General features: G+C 36.5%; 1 pseudogene; it reads left to right on the forward strand.

The window, feature by feature from the left end:
* Window positions 1–15157: 15157 nt before the first annotated feature.
* LOC109436352 (ferritin heavy chain) lies at window positions 15158–15671 on the forward strand (annotated as a pseudogene).
* The last annotated feature ends 390 nt before the right edge of the window (window positions 15672–16061 follow it).

The following is a 16061-nucleotide window of genomic DNA, read 5'->3' on the forward strand; positions in this document are numbered from 1 at the left end:
CATGTAAGGCAACATTTACAGGTTCTGGGGATTCAAATCTTGATGTGTTTGTGGGGGAGAGGGGCATTATTCAGCTTACCACAGTCCGCCCTCTGGCTCACAGATTTATATCTGCCCACATACAAAATATGTTCACTCCATCCTAAGGTCCCCAAAAGCCCTCAAAGGCATCAACCCAAAGTCCAAACTTTCATCAGCTCAAAACTCCCAAAATCTTATCATTAAAATAATCTGAATCAGGTGTGGGTGAGACTCTGGGTATGATCCATTCTGGGATACAATTCCCAGATGGAGAATCTATATGGACTGTAAAACTACAGATACTAGTTATCTGCTCCCAAATACAGTTGTGGGACAGTCATAGGATAACAGTTATAGATATTCCTGTTCGAAAGAAAGAGAGAGAGAGAGAGAGAGAGAGAGAGAGAGAGAGAGAGGAAAGAAAGGGAAAGAAAGGGAAAGGAAGAGAAAGAAAGAGAGAGAGAAAGAAAGAAGAAAGAGAGAAGAAGAGAAAGAGAGAAAGAGAGAAAGAAGAAAGAGAAGAGAAAGAGAGAAAGAGAGAAAGAGAGAAAGAGAGAAAGAAAGAGAAAGAGAGAAAGAGAGAAAGAGAGAAAGAGAGAAAGAGAGAAAGAGAGAAAGAAAGAAAGAAAGAAAGAAAGAAAGAAAGAAAGAAAGAAAGAAAGAAAGAAAGAAAGAAAGAAAGAAAATGAACGGAAATAGTCACTGGTCCCAAGCAATTTCAAAATCTAGCCTGGCAAATTCCATTTGGTTTTAAGGTCTGGGAATAATCCTCTGTGGTTTACAGCTTCACTCTCTGGGCTCGTGACTTTCCCTTCAGAGTCATCCTTTCTTTTGCATGAAAGGTAGCACAGATGTGTTTGAAGCTGAATAGTTCTATCAGACTGTTTCTTGTGTGTAGAATGTTACCAAGTAAGATAACAAATTCACAGGTTCTGGGGATTAGGACATGAACATTCTTAGGGATGCCATTACTCTGCTTACTGCAATAATTAATTTATCAAGCTTTAAAGTTAATAAAAATATACTTTACCATGTTCTAGGATATTACAAGACCTTAGAATGTATTATAATTTTCCTAAATTAAATGTTAGTGTGGTGGTTTAGACAATTTTGTTGTTTTACATTTAACCCTAATAGACATAATTGTTGCTATTTATACAATCAGTATGCATTTACATTTGTCCGCATATTAACCTCTTTATTTACTCCTGTTTATTTCTTGCATTTTAGTCATTCCATCTGAGGCTACTTTCCTTTTGCCTAAAATATGTCATTAAAATTTCTACATTGACATACTGCTAATGGAAAACTCAGCTGCCATTTGTCTGAAAATATCTTTAGTTTACTCTCATTGTGAAAGCTATTTTTATCAGGTTTATTTAGAATCTTATGTTGTCATTTAACTTCTTCCAAAGCACTGGGTATATACCATATGATAATTATTGATGCATTTGAAAGCTAGTTGTTGGTACCCATCTGACACCATACATAGTTATTACAATATTGCCATGTTTCCCCCAAAATAAGACTGGGTCTTATATTAATTTTTGTTCCAAAAGATGCATTAGGGCGTATTTTCAGGGGGTGTCTTATTTGTTCATGTACAACAATTACATTTATTCAAATACAATCATGTCATCTTCTGGAATATAGTCATAACGTACTAAATGCATCCATCTGGCTGACGATCTTAACTGAGGCTTATTTTCAGCGTAGGTCTTATTTTCGGGGAAACACGGTATCGACTATATTCCTTATGCTATCAGTATAATAGATGGGAGGGGGTTGGGGGCAGGGTGAAAAAGGTGAAGGGATTAAGAAATACAAATCGGTAGTTACAAAATAGTCATGGGGATGGAAAGTAAAGCATAGGGAATACAGTCAATAATATGGTAATAACTATATATAGTGCCAAGTGGGTCCTAGATTAGTAAAGGGGATCACTTCTTAAGTTATATAAATGACTAACCACCTGAAATTAATATAAAATAATATTGAATGTCAACTGTAATTGAAATATTTAAAAAGGAGGGAAAAGGTGAAGGGGGTAAAAGGTCCAAATTTCCAGGTATAAAACAAATAATTCATGGGGGTGTAATGTACAGCATAGGGAATATAGTCAATAATATTGTGATAGCGTGGTACGATGTCAGATGGTTGTTGGACTTATCATGGTGATCACTTCTTTAGGTACATAAATGTTGAATTACTATGGTGTACACCTGAAACTGATATAATATTGTTTGTTAGCTGTATTTTAATAAAAATCTTAAAAAATAAAAAAAAAATAAAACTAGTTGTTGGTGTAAGGGCTGTTGTTTTCACAGTAATCTTTCTTTTTTTCTGGATGCTTTAAGATTTTCTCTTTGCCTTTGTGTTTTTTGTGTGTTTTTTTCCATTTTCACTAAGATTTGTTATGTGTGGGCTTATTTTATTTTTGCATTCTTGGCACTCTCTAAGCATCTTGAATATATAGCTTGTTTTCTTTATAATTTCTAAAAATTTTGTTTTAATTCTCAGCCATTAACAGTTCATTTATTATTTCTGCCTTATTATTCTTTTTTCTCATCTATTCTAGAATTCTGCATGCCATTAATCTTATTACTATATCTGACATAGTTTGTGCCCTTTTTCTGGATTTTGTTTTTCTCTCTTCATAGTGCATTCTATAAAATTGCGTCAGATCTACCATTCATGTCACTAGTTTTCTTTTCTGCTGTGTTTAATTTTTAGTCAAATACAGCAATGATATCAAATTTAATTTTTGATTTCTTAAAGTTCTGTTTCCTTTCATGTATCTTTTTTTCCCCATTTCTTAATCATTTGCTATTCCCTGTACATGTTACCTATTTAAACGGGATAAGAACAGTTGTTTTAAAATCTGTGTCTACTGATCACATTATCTGATGTGCGTGTGTGCGCGCGCGCGCACGCGCACATGTCTGCTTATCCTGGTGGTGCTCATTTATACTGTCTTATTGAATTGTGTGCCTGGCTTTTGTTGAATGGTGGCTGACTTTCTGATATTCTCTAGTTGCAATAAATTTTTCATGAACAAGATCTCTGCATGAGTGAGTGAAACATTTCAACCAGAGGTGAGGGCTCACATCTTGGAGATAAGACCAGGATTTCATCTAAATCTTCAAATACCTGACAATCATGTCCCTTGAGCTGACCAATTTAGAAAATTAAACTTCCTTGCTTAGTCTTTTGGTTTACAAACTCTTTTTTCCCCCACACATTCTGGTTATGACTTTTAATCTTCACAATTACTTTGTGCAGTAGGCATAATACACCATTTCTGTAGATAAAGAGAGTAAAAAATCAGTTTAATTAAGACATCTTGCACTAGACCTCACAGTAATGGGTAGAGCCAGCTTTATCTTATGTATCCAGAGTTGGAATACATCTTAAATTGAATAGCTTTCTTTTGAATTGGTATCAACCTATACATTACCATATTTATATAGCATAAATCCTTTAAGATAAATTTTAGTTTCTTAATCTTGTTTCACCACAACACTATGGAGTAGGTAGGTCAAATAATCTCATTTTTTTAAGGAAAATATACCAGATTTCAAATACATAAGTGACATGCCCATGGTTAGAGTGTTGTGGATGGATTAATTGTGGCTACATCTAAAGTTACAGTACAACATAAGAGTACAGGGAAGCATTAATTCTTAATCTTGAAGATGCAGCATTTAGATTTTTTTTTTGTCTTTGTTATTCTATCACATCATTTTCATAATATATCTAAAACCTTGCCTTTTAGGTGCAAACTCCATCTAAAATGCCATCAAATAGTGATTTCTTGATTTTATTTTTCTATTTCAGAATGATGCCAAGAATATTTATATTTATTTATAAAAATGACTGTCAGCAGAATCATTTGGTTTGACCCATACAATGTTGCCCTGATCACTATTTTAAATATAAATTAGCTGCCAACATTTCAAAAGTGGGATATTGTACATAAAAATCTTGAATATCTGCAAAAATCAGAATATCTGGAAACCATGAACCTACATTATTTAATTACTGACAATCAACAGGTTTTGGGGAATACTGTACCTTTTAAGCTTAGTGTATGCTCTCCAGTTTTCCATAGACTTCACTACTCTATATTATTTCCTCCGAAACTGAGTCTGACCCCTTATCTATGTACTATTGCAGCCTCTTTGGGCATTTTGAGTATGTGACAACCTGACCTAGAATTGGGGAATATAAAGAAGGAAGAATCATGAACATTGCTATCCTTCTTTTTACTTCTTCATATAAGACCAGGTGAGAACAATTCTGCTTTGGTTCCCTTGCTGGATACTAATAATTTAGACTACAAAGTGTGCAAGCCATTGTCTCTGGATTAGACTTGACCCAACAGGGATCTACAGTGGATTTGGAAGGAAACTGCCTGCTGGGAATGACAGCAGTTTATTAAATCCCTTCTATCTGCTGGGCCCTGTGCTAAGTGCTGGGGAACCGGAAATGAATGAAACATACTTTCATCCTCATGGTGTTACCAATTGTTGTCTATATAAACTGCTGAGAAATAGTAGTCCATGGTATCTTTTAGTGAAAAAGTTCTCTCTCATATATATATATATATATATATATATATATATAGAGAGAGAGAGAGAGAGAATTGTAAGGATTACCACTAAGAGAAAAAAGGTATAAAAAAAAGGTGAGCTGTTCATACTTTCATTGAGCAGAATTCAATACAAAGAAATGAAGTCAGATTCTTAGAGTCAGTAGCTTAAGTAATGGCTAGATTTGTCATTGAGAAAAAAGACATTTTTCTAAAAATGATGGACTATCCACAGTTACATAGTATAGAGACGACCTAAAAAATCATAATAGAAAATCTTAACATAATGTTTTATGTTATTCTGAGCACTGCAGTGCTCTAAAAATAGAGCACTGATAAATAAAATATTAATAGATAAAAATTTAAAAGCTATAGCAGTCCTCATAAATGAATATCTTTATGGCTAAGAGGCCAAACAGAAATGTAAACTGATGTGTAGCATCTTGAAGCCATGAGACCTCTGTGATTAGAATATGAAGAAAGTAAGAGGAGGCTAGGAGTACATTTTTATTGGGTAATGAGAACTAAAAATGTTCCACAGAAAGCATATGATTTGATCTGTGTTCATTGCCTAAAACTAATGACTGGTTGCACCTCCCCAACTCATGAATTAAGGTTGAAAGATATAGGATACTGACAATTTCTTGGGACTGCAACTTATTTTGAACTAGGTGCTTAAGGGACAGGAAGTTAGATGTACATCATCATAGCCAGGATTGAGTTAAGTCCCTCAATGACTCAGCAACCAGTTCTATGAAAACCCCAATATCACTGAACTGGAGGAGCCTGACGACACCATTATCAGATCTGATTCTAGACTGGCTTCCCTGGGGACAAGTGAAAGTGAACGTAACCATAAATTTGTTCAGAGAGTGAGTGGAGAGAGAGAGAGAGAGAGAGAGCAAAACAAATGAAAAACTATCCCACTCAAGGTGAGCCTGAACACCAGTATTCTAGAATACATGAAGGAATATAATACCGGATGAGATATACAACAAAATGAACTACGGGAACATGATTGACCCCAGAAAAAAACACAATAATAAAATCAAAAAAGTTTTAAAATAATATGCTTAAGATACATCCAAAGTAATAAAAATGGGAACAAAAATTATAATATTTTAAAAGGCATACAGTACTTTACATTGTCTCTAATCCTCTTATTCAACTTCTGGTTGTAGATATTATCCTCTACATTTTACAGATGAGCAACTATGAATTAAAGAAGCACTTGTCCAAAAGGTACAAAAGCCAGGACCAGACTCCAATCTGTCTGACCCCATACAGATTGTGCACATTTTCTTCATTGACTCTCCATTGTGCAATTTATACAGAAACACAGTGGTACCTCGGTTTTTTAATGACTCCATTGACAAATATTTTGGTTTACGAATGCTGTAAATTTTATGGATCTATGGTATCATTAGATAGTAAAATTCATGTTAAATTTGCAGTTTTAGGGGTTGATTTTGAAGGTCTGTAACGGATTAATCCATTTTGCATTACTTTCTATGGGGAAACCGCGCCTCGGTTTTCAAATGTTTCAGAACTCAAGTAGTCTTCCGGAACGGATTATTTTCGAAAACTGAAGTACCACTGTACAAACAAGTACAGAAGCAACGTTATCGTCATTCATATTTAGCACTTTGTATCTTGAATCAAATAAACCTTCTGTCTTAATTCACTGATGACAAAATTCATTCTCTATATATGAAAGTTTCAACTTATTTTTCCTCTATATTTGTAAGCAGAGATACACTTCTGTTTTCAAATGTATTCGATTTTCTGTGGCTTATTTCATGAGACATAAACAATCCTGACATTCACTGGAAACAAAAGGGCAAGTATAAAATAAGAACAGATAGTCATGAAAAAGAACCTTCAGGGAACTGAGGCAGTCATTAGGCATTCGCTGTGAGGAGGTTTTGGGCCTGCATGAGGACACAGCTGTACCCCATAGTGCAGCACAGCAACCAGCTGAGGGCGAACAAAGCATTGATGGAGCAGAAGCTGCCATCAACAACTAAACAACTGAAGGAGCATCCTGGAGTATCTCTGCTCCATGGCTACAACTTGAGAGTATGTCTGGGAAATTTAAAGCTCCAGAAATTTGGTTATCACTGATATAGTTAAAGCCAGTATTATCATCACTCTCATCACTATTGTGTTACTGGTGTCATCATTTACATCATATCACTAAGAGCTAATATTTGAGTATTTACACCATGCCACAAACTGCATTAAGTCCTTTACATAGATTAACTAATTTAATCTTACAACAAACCCATGAGAGTGAAGGCTTTCAAGCTTAGAACTGAGAGCATAAGGTGTTACTGAAGAAAAACACTGAAGAAATGCTATCATTCAGAGGGTAAGGGGGGTGGGGGGTGGGAGATGAGGGTAAGGGGGATCAGATATATGGTGATGGAAGGAGAACTGACTCTGGGTGGTGAACACACAATAGGATTTATAGATTATGTAATACAGAATTGTACACCTGAAATCTATGTAATTTTACTAACAATTGTCACTCCAATAAATTTAATTTTAAAAAAAGAAATGCTATCATTTAAATTCTGTACTTCAGCACAGGAGATTTTTCCTTATTATTTGTGTCAAAATTTTAAAAACATAATAAAAAGGAATTCAGCAATGGAAACTAGTTTTTCCAATCCAGAAACCCTTAGAAGTTTGCTGTGGATATAGAAAATGAAGAAAATATGACTTTTAATGGAAGCTGTTGCACATTTGGTTCTAGATGAATTCAATGATTTGATTGACATTTTCTTTTTCCTCATGCACATAGAAAATATCTTGCTGGAATTGTCATGACAACATGCACAGATGTTAAAGATGTCAAGCTGATAAGTGTTGGTAAAAGAAAAATGTATATTAGTGAAGAATACATGGGTGATCATGGTCGTGAATTAATGTAAAATGAATGTAGAAATAATATCTCAAAAACTCTTCCTTAGATTTTTTAATGTACAGCTTGATTTTACTTAAATAGCAAAGATAATTAAAACAGACCAATCTTCCAGAAATCAGAATGAAAATAGTTTAAACTGAAGGAAAATGTCCAAGTTCATCTGTATATAGGTACCTCTTCCTCCGGAGACGCCAGGAATTTCCCACCATGTAAACCAATAAGGAAAAAAACAGACAGAAAAATCATACTGAAAGGCAGCTTGAGAATAAGGTTTATTTGCTAAACTTTGGTGACTCTACCTGTGAAAAAATAGAGTGCGGTGAAAGGACAGTTCTAGTCCAATCAAATTCAAGTATCTCCAGAAACATGATCGAGTATTTCAAGGAGAAAAACTACTTAAGGTATGCAGGGACAAGATTGTACAGTGCACAGTTTTGTTTATTCAAAGATCCTTACTTATCAGACTTGTGGAGTCAAAATATTTATCTAACATCATCTTGAGGAAGGTGTATTATGAGAACTGTATTTTCAGTGCCATGTGCCCACAGGTGGGAAATATAAAAGAAGAATGACCATCTTTGTATAATCTTAACAAACTTTCATTTAGTGGCAAACATCTGTAGAAAATGATTAATCACTTTCAGAGAAATTGTTTTTCAGTGATAAAGTCCATTAATGTAAAAACACAAACAAAACAGAACTATAAATTTGTAGGTATTGACAATACATTAGAAAACTTTTAAGGAGATGAAATACAATGTTTCTAGAACACTTTCACAAATATAAAGGGGTCTTAACTATAAAGACCTCTAAATGAGTCACTCTGCATCATTAATTTATTTTACAAATTAAAAACTTTGCTATTCATAATAAAAGAAATAACTGCCTAAGCTAGACTGTCATGCTGGGTCTCTGGTCCCGCTCCCTACACCAGAACGCAGGATATGGTGAGGCCAAAAAGAAACAACAACAGAGCCATAGATAGGGGAGTCATATTACTATATTCTCGATGGTGGCAGGTCGAGACACAAAAGCAAACATCTGCCTGCACCCCAACAAGGGGTCTTCCTGCACCAGTTTCGCTGGTGGCGGGGCAAGACACAGGAAGCAAACATCCACCAGTTTCACTACATGGTGGCACATTCCCAAACAGTCAAGCAATCCATCAAATCAGGGATGAAAGGCAATAGTCCTCAGTCATTCGCCAGGGCTGTGCCTTGGCCTCACAATGTATGCCCTCTTTGCAGGGCGAGGGTTCCAAGTTCTCCACTACCTGGGGGTGAGAGACAACCTTGACCTCACCGGCATCCTCCACCGAGGACTCAGCAAGCATTTCCTCCTGGGACTACAAATCCCGCATCTGGGTCGCCCCAGCTAGCAACCCCCAGCGCACTACAGCCGCAACGACTCCCACTCTCTCTGGCCCATGCTGGCTGGAGAACTATTCACGTCTTTCCACCCCTCCACAGGGGTCCAGCTCATGAGAACAGCGGCCACCCGGCACCACACACTGTGTGGGGGCCACACGTCCTCCCGCACAGAGTCAGACATCATTCTTACCTGATCAGAATCTTGCTTGTGGCACCAAGTATCCAAGACCACCAAAAAGCACGTGATGCCTGCAATGGCCAATAGGGTGGCATGCCAACCAGAGGCTCGAGAGGACCACCAATTCATCGAGGGGTCATGTTTCTCCCAGGCAGATCACGTTTCCTGCTCGCAGCACCGCTCCTGACGGGTTTCCTGAGACTGAGTGTTCATATGCACAAACTGCTCCACCGTCCTTCGGAGAGCTTTGGCTGGCACCATACCCTGCTTGCTGCGCCATGTGTCATGCTGGGTCTCTGGTTCCGCTCCCTGCACCAGAACGCAGGATATGGTGAGGCCAAAAAGAAACAACAACGGAGCCATAGATAGGGGAGTCATACCACTATATTCTCACTGGCGGCTGGTCAAGATATAAAAGCAAACATCCGCCAGTACCTCAATGAGGGGTCTTCCTGCACCTCAGTCTCGCTAGCAGCCGGGTGAGACACAGGAAGTAGGATCCACATGATCTGCAATCCGCCATCCTCACTTACTAACTCCACTTGCCAGCTGCAATCTGCCATCCGCTTCTCCGCCAACCAACCAAGCCCCTAGTCTAACCACGGCAGTTATATTAGTGGCTAATGGCTAACCGGTAACAGCTGACACCCACCCAGCCACAACAGATGGCCATCTGATTACAGCTGATGGCCATCTAATAACTGAGTCAGCACCTTTCCACTTGAGGTCGAGAGCCTGGAAACTGCTCTCTGGGATTCTGTCCCCACATAGGCAAACAGTATCTTTCTTTCGCTCATGCTCAATGCAGTCTTTTTGTTAACCTGTCTCAGTGTCAGATAAGTTGATGCTATATAAAAAAAATGTATGTAAGCTTTACAAGATTAATTCTGGATTGGGTTTTGCTAAACAGTTGTTAGTTGCTTTGTAAAGTCCTCCTGTATGTGTTGCTTAATGTGATAACCAGCTTCTCACTTAGTAAGTACTTCTGCAGGGCCCCTCAGAGCTTCCCCAGAGATCTATGGAGAAGACTCTGCATTCTTCCTTTCACGAGACCATGACATACATGTAATTAAAATATACACATAACTAATATTTTCATGGTCTTGCACTTTTGTTACTGTTTATTTAGAATTTCAGTAGCTGGCAGTAAGATCAACAAGAGCATTTGAATTTTTAGGCCCTAACTTCTAAGATCACCTCTATTTGGAAGGACATAGTTAAGGTAGTTTTATGGTTTTAAAAATATTTGACTCACTATTATAAACATGCCCTTATGTGTTTGTATACCCTGCTCTGTTTTTATAGTGATTGGCTACTAGCATGTCTTTAATTTTAGAAAAACCTTTGTGGAAATTTTTTAGCGTGTGTAATAAAATACATAAAATAAGCTTGGATGGGGAAAACAAAAGTCTACAAAGACCAAATTTTACTACTTTCTGATTTTAATCATAATCTGTTAGAATAAAAATGAGAAATAATGTCATAAAACTTGATGGTAGTTAATTTGAATTTGTAACATCAGTGTCAAACTTATGCTCGTGTATCTAAAACAGAGATTTAATTATTTTCTTGTGTACTACATGTAAAAATTTCTCACTAGTCAGAAAATAATTGCCCTTACTTATTTAGTACATTTTACATTTGAGGGAAGAGTATTCTATTTCATATCATTGTCACTATTATTTTCTTTGTAGCTCTCAATTTTTAAAGCACTATATATAAGATATATAAGACACAGGAGGTACTCAATAAATAGGTGTCAATAGTGACTTGGTGAAAAGCAATTATACACATATAAATAAAATCTGAAAAGACAAGACAATTTTATTAAAGGAAGATTCTAACATACTGAACATAGAGCTCATTTGTAAAAGTCAAATATATTTTATGAAATCATATGTATAGGTATATTGAATCTGTCTCTCTACATATATAATAAAATAACAAGAAACAATGTTTGCTAGATAGAGACATTAAAGTTACCAACATATACCTTATACTTTTTTGGATAATATAATTAATTTAAAGGATATTTTCCCCAGAAAAATTACCTGTAACCCCAAAGATTTAAAGCAACTGACTTTTTTGGTTTTGTGCAAATGATCCTTCTTATGTGTTCATTATCTTTTCTATGGCTTCAGTCTTACTGTATATATGTGTTAAATGTTCTGAACTAATTCAGCAGAGAGGAAAAAAACAATCCTTGGGTCCTCTGGCCTTTGTTCTGCCACTGATACTGTAGCCTTGGCAAACTTTTCTTCACCTCTCATCTATGAAATGATAAGAATGTACTGGATGCTGTCTAAATCATTGTCCACTCTCCATATGTTTATGATTTTATGTAAATAAATGGACACATCTAAAGTTTACTTTAAAAAAATAAATAATCTGAAAACGTCATGTCATTAAAAATGTGTATATATGAACACATATATACTCAAAAGAGGAAATAGCTATAGATTAAAAGGTCATAAATACAATTAGCAAATAAGAATTTATCTTTTAGAGGTTTAACAAGACTGTTGTACACAAACATGAAACAAAAAAAAAGAGCAATTGATAAAGAGTGGTTAGGAGGTTCTAGCATACATCTACCAGTAATTCCAAAAGAAGACAATAGAGGTGACATTGAAGCAGCAACAGAGGAGGAGGTAATAATTGAGAATTTTTATAATGGTAGAAACTTAATGAATCCTCAAATTTAAAAAGCACTCTGAGTACGGGGCAAAAAGAATAAAAATAATGAATAAATAAATAAACAAATAAATAAATTTCATACCTAAAAACATAATAAAACTGCAACCTCAATGATTAAGAGATTAAAAAAAATCACAGCTTCTGCACAAAGAGACAGTCTAGCTGCAAAAGGACAATTAATACTGAAAGCAGACTTTTAATCAACAAAAATAGATCCTAGAAGAACTTAGATGTTCTGAAGTTAATTAAGAATTGACAATGTAAAAAAATAAAATGCAATAAGCATTGCTAACAGAGTCACTTAAAATAGAGTCTGGAGGCTCATAGGGGAGCTGAACCAATGCACATCTTAAGCCTCATTTCTCAGAGCTGCTATTAAGTTGGCTAAACCTGTTGCTAAACTCAGCTCAAGCCTGAGTGATAACCATTCTGGAACAACAACTGCTACATGGATACATATGGACTTTACTCCTCCTGGTAGTTTTTGCCTTCCTTGTTTGTATACTGGAACTAATGGATCCCTGTTAACCTGGCCAACAATCCTTCACTTGCATGAAAGAATTATATTTTGTGCTTTATGCCTTTATAAACCCCACCTTTCTTTGTTCTCCCCAGAGCACAGTTTGGGTTGCTATCTGAATCTGTGTCTCTCAGATTGCAATCCTTTTACTCAAATATGCTTTTTATTGTTTATTACAACTTATGTCTGTATATTTTGTTGGTTGACAGAAATTAATAATTAGCTAGTTTCACTTAAAAATTAGAGCATATTTAAGATTCAATACAACATAGATTACATAGTCTGGCCACAATACAGATTTGAAAGTTCTGAGATGAACAAACACATACTCACATATATCATATTATTGGGGTGGGGACTAAAACTGTGTTCCAAAATAGTGTGCAGTAAGTCAAAAATCATGCAGAAAATTACTAAGTACCTAGAAATGGATGCCAGTGAAAGAGTTATCTATCAAACTTGTGAGATATAGCATAATGGTACTTACAGGTAAATTATAGCTTCAAGTGTATCTAATTTTTAATGGAAATGTAAGAACTTAACTGAGTTAGAAAACAACATCCTGGAACCAAAGGAAGACAGAAAGATATGAAACATTTGAAAAAGACAATGATGAATTTTAATGACAACAAACCCAGAAGCCAGTTCTTTGAAAAGAAAAAAAAGAACATTGCCTAGCAAAAATGATCAAAATAGAAAAAGTAATTGCTGTCTTTATTCCTCTTCTGCCAGTCTGCCTTAACGCCAATCCTGTCAGGCACTTGCCCTTAGCACTCTATCAAAACTGCTTTAGTCAAGATCACCAATGATCTTCTCATTTCAAATTCTAGGGGTCAACTTTCAGTTGGTTCTTTTTCTGCAGAGAAGCCTGACTTATATACTCAACATATCTAAAACTGAATTTCTGATATTCCCCAAAATCTGTTTCACAGGAAGCTTTTAACATTTAATTGATGTCAGTTCCATACTTCAGCTTACGCAAGTTAAAAAAAATTGGGATCATTTTTGACTCATTTTTCCCCTCCAACCCCACATCCAATTTCTCAGTAGATCTTTTTGACTCTCCTTTTAAAATATATCCACAGTCTAACCACTTTTCACCACCTCATCTCTTATCTGGATTACTGCAATAGTCTCCTAATAGAATTCCCTTTCTCCGAAAGAATTTCAGTAGTCCTCCCTTATCGGTGGTGTTGCTCTCCATGCTTTCAGTTAGCTGTGGTCAACCACAGTCTGAAAATATTAAATGTAAAACTCCAGAAATAAACAATTCATTAAGTTTTAAATTGTGAACCTTTCTGAGTAGCGTGATAAAATCTCTCACTGTCCCAAACCATCCAGGATGTGAATCATCCCTTTGTCCACTATATGCATGCTATCTGTGCATAATCACCACCCATTAGTCACTTAAATAGCCATCTTGGTTATCAGATCAACTGTTGAAGTATCGCAGTGCTTGTGATCAAGGACCCGTATTTCAAGGACCCGTATTTTATTTAGCAATCATCCCAAAGTGCCAAAATAGTGATACTGGCAATTCAGATGTATGCCAAAGAGAAACTGTAAAGCGCTTCCTTTAAGTGAAAAGATAAAACAATTCTGTACTTAATAAGGAAATTTTGAAAAATTGTATGATGAAGTTGCTAAGATTTATGGTAAGGATGAATTATCTATCCATGAAATTTTGAAGAAGGAAAAAGAAATCTGTGCGAGTTTTACTATTGAGCTCAAACTGCGAAAGTTACAGCAACAGTGCTTGATAAGTGCTTAGTTAAGATGGAAAAGGCATTAAATTTGTGGGTGGAAGACATGAACAGAAAATCTGTTCTGACTGACAGCAGCATGTTGTGCAAAAAAGCATTGAGCCTATATGGAAATTTCAGCAAGGGATTCTTTGAAATGAGAAACCACATTCACAAAACTTTTATTATAATATATTGTTATAATCATTCTATTTTATTGTCAATTATTGTTGTTAATCTCTTATCTGCCTGATTTATAAATTACACTTTTATCATAGGCATATAGAGTAGTACCCTCTTGTCTGCAGGAGATCTGTTCCAAGACTCCCAGTGGATGCCTGAAACCACAGGTAGTACTAAACCCTATATACACTATATTTCATTCTGTACCTATATACCTATGATATAGTTTAATTTATTAATTAGGCACAGTAAGAGACTAACAACAGTGATAATAAAATAGGACAATTATAACAATATCATGTAATAAAAGTTACGTGAATATAGTTTCTCTCTCTCTCTCCAGTAATTTTTGTATTTTTTAGTTCAAAACCATTCCTGAATCTGTGTAACCATCTCTAACTTGCAGTAAATGGCTTGGTTTTACTCATTTCAAGGGATCCTTTTTCATACAGGCTCAATGCTTCCTGGCACAACATGTTGCCATCAATCGGAAAATATTATCTGTTCATGTCTTCCACCCACAAATTTAATGCCGTTTCCATCTTAACTAATAAGCACTTATCAAGTACTGTGACCATAATGTCTGCAGTTTGAGGTGCGATAACAAAGCTAGCACAGATTTGTTTTTCCTTCTACAAAATTTCATGGACACAAGATGCATCCTCACCGTAGATCTTAGTAATCTCAGCATACATTTTTATTTCCTTATTAAGTCAAGACCTTTCACCTTTTCAGTCTGCCCAAAGTTGTCAGGGTTTCTTGCTTCGACGGGACTCGGGGGAAACCCGGTGTTCATCCCCTATCCCGGCAGGCCGCTCAGATCCAGCCCTCTGTCACCTCTTCACAGCACCATTGGACCGCCCCAAGGTTCCTGCCACTTGTCTAGTGACACGCAGCCACCACCACCTCTCTAGCCACCCACTACTATGACCGCGTCCTCCTCGCAGGTGCGCCAGAACTTCCACCAGGACTCGGATGCCGCCATCAACCATCAAATCCATCCACCTGTCTGTCTTACTACTTCGACCAAAAATGATGTTTGAAGAACTTTACCAAATATTTTCTTCACCAATCTCATGAGGAGAGGGAGCATGCTGAGAAACTGATGAAGCTGCAGAACCAGCGAGGTGGTGGACTCTTCCTTCAGGATATCAAGAAACCTGACAGTGACAACTGTGAGAATGTGCTGAATGCAAAGGAGTGTGCATTACACTTGGAAAAAAGTATGAATCAGTCACTACTGGAATTGCACAAACTGGCCACTGACAAAAATGACACCCATTTGTGTGACTTCATTGAGACTCATTACCGAATGAGCAAATGAAATCCATCAAAGAATTGGGTGACCGTGTTACCCACTTGTGCAAGGTGGGGCCCCCCAAATCTGTCATGGCAGTGTATCTCTTTGACAAGTACACCCTGCGAGACAATGAGAGTTAAGCCTTTGGCTGGCTACCAATAGCCATGGGGGTGATTTCCCTGGTCACCAAAGCAATACATGCATGTTGGGGTTACCTTTACCTTTCTATAAGTTGTACCAAATCACCTAGTTACATCCTTTTGTTTGTACCATTCCTTCAAATAAAGTAATTTGACACCCCAGAACTTTCACCTTTTCACTTAAAGGAAGCACTTTACAGCTTCTCTTTGGCATATCCAAATTGCCAGCATTACTACCCTTGAGCTTTGGGGCCATTATTATGTAAAATAAAGGTTACTTGAATACAAGAACTGCAATACCCTGAGAGTCCATCTGCTAACTGCGACAACTACTGAGTAATGGGTAGGGAGGGTGTACGGTGTGGATATACTAGACAAAGGGATAATTCA

The sequence above is a fragment of the Rhinolophus sinicus genome, chromosome X (genome assembly GCF_036562045.2).
Source record: "Rhinolophus sinicus isolate RSC01 chromosome X, ASM3656204v1, whole genome shotgun sequence".
In the NCBI taxonomy this organism is placed as follows: Eukaryota; Metazoa; Chordata; class Mammalia; order Chiroptera; family Rhinolophidae; genus Rhinolophus; species Rhinolophus sinicus.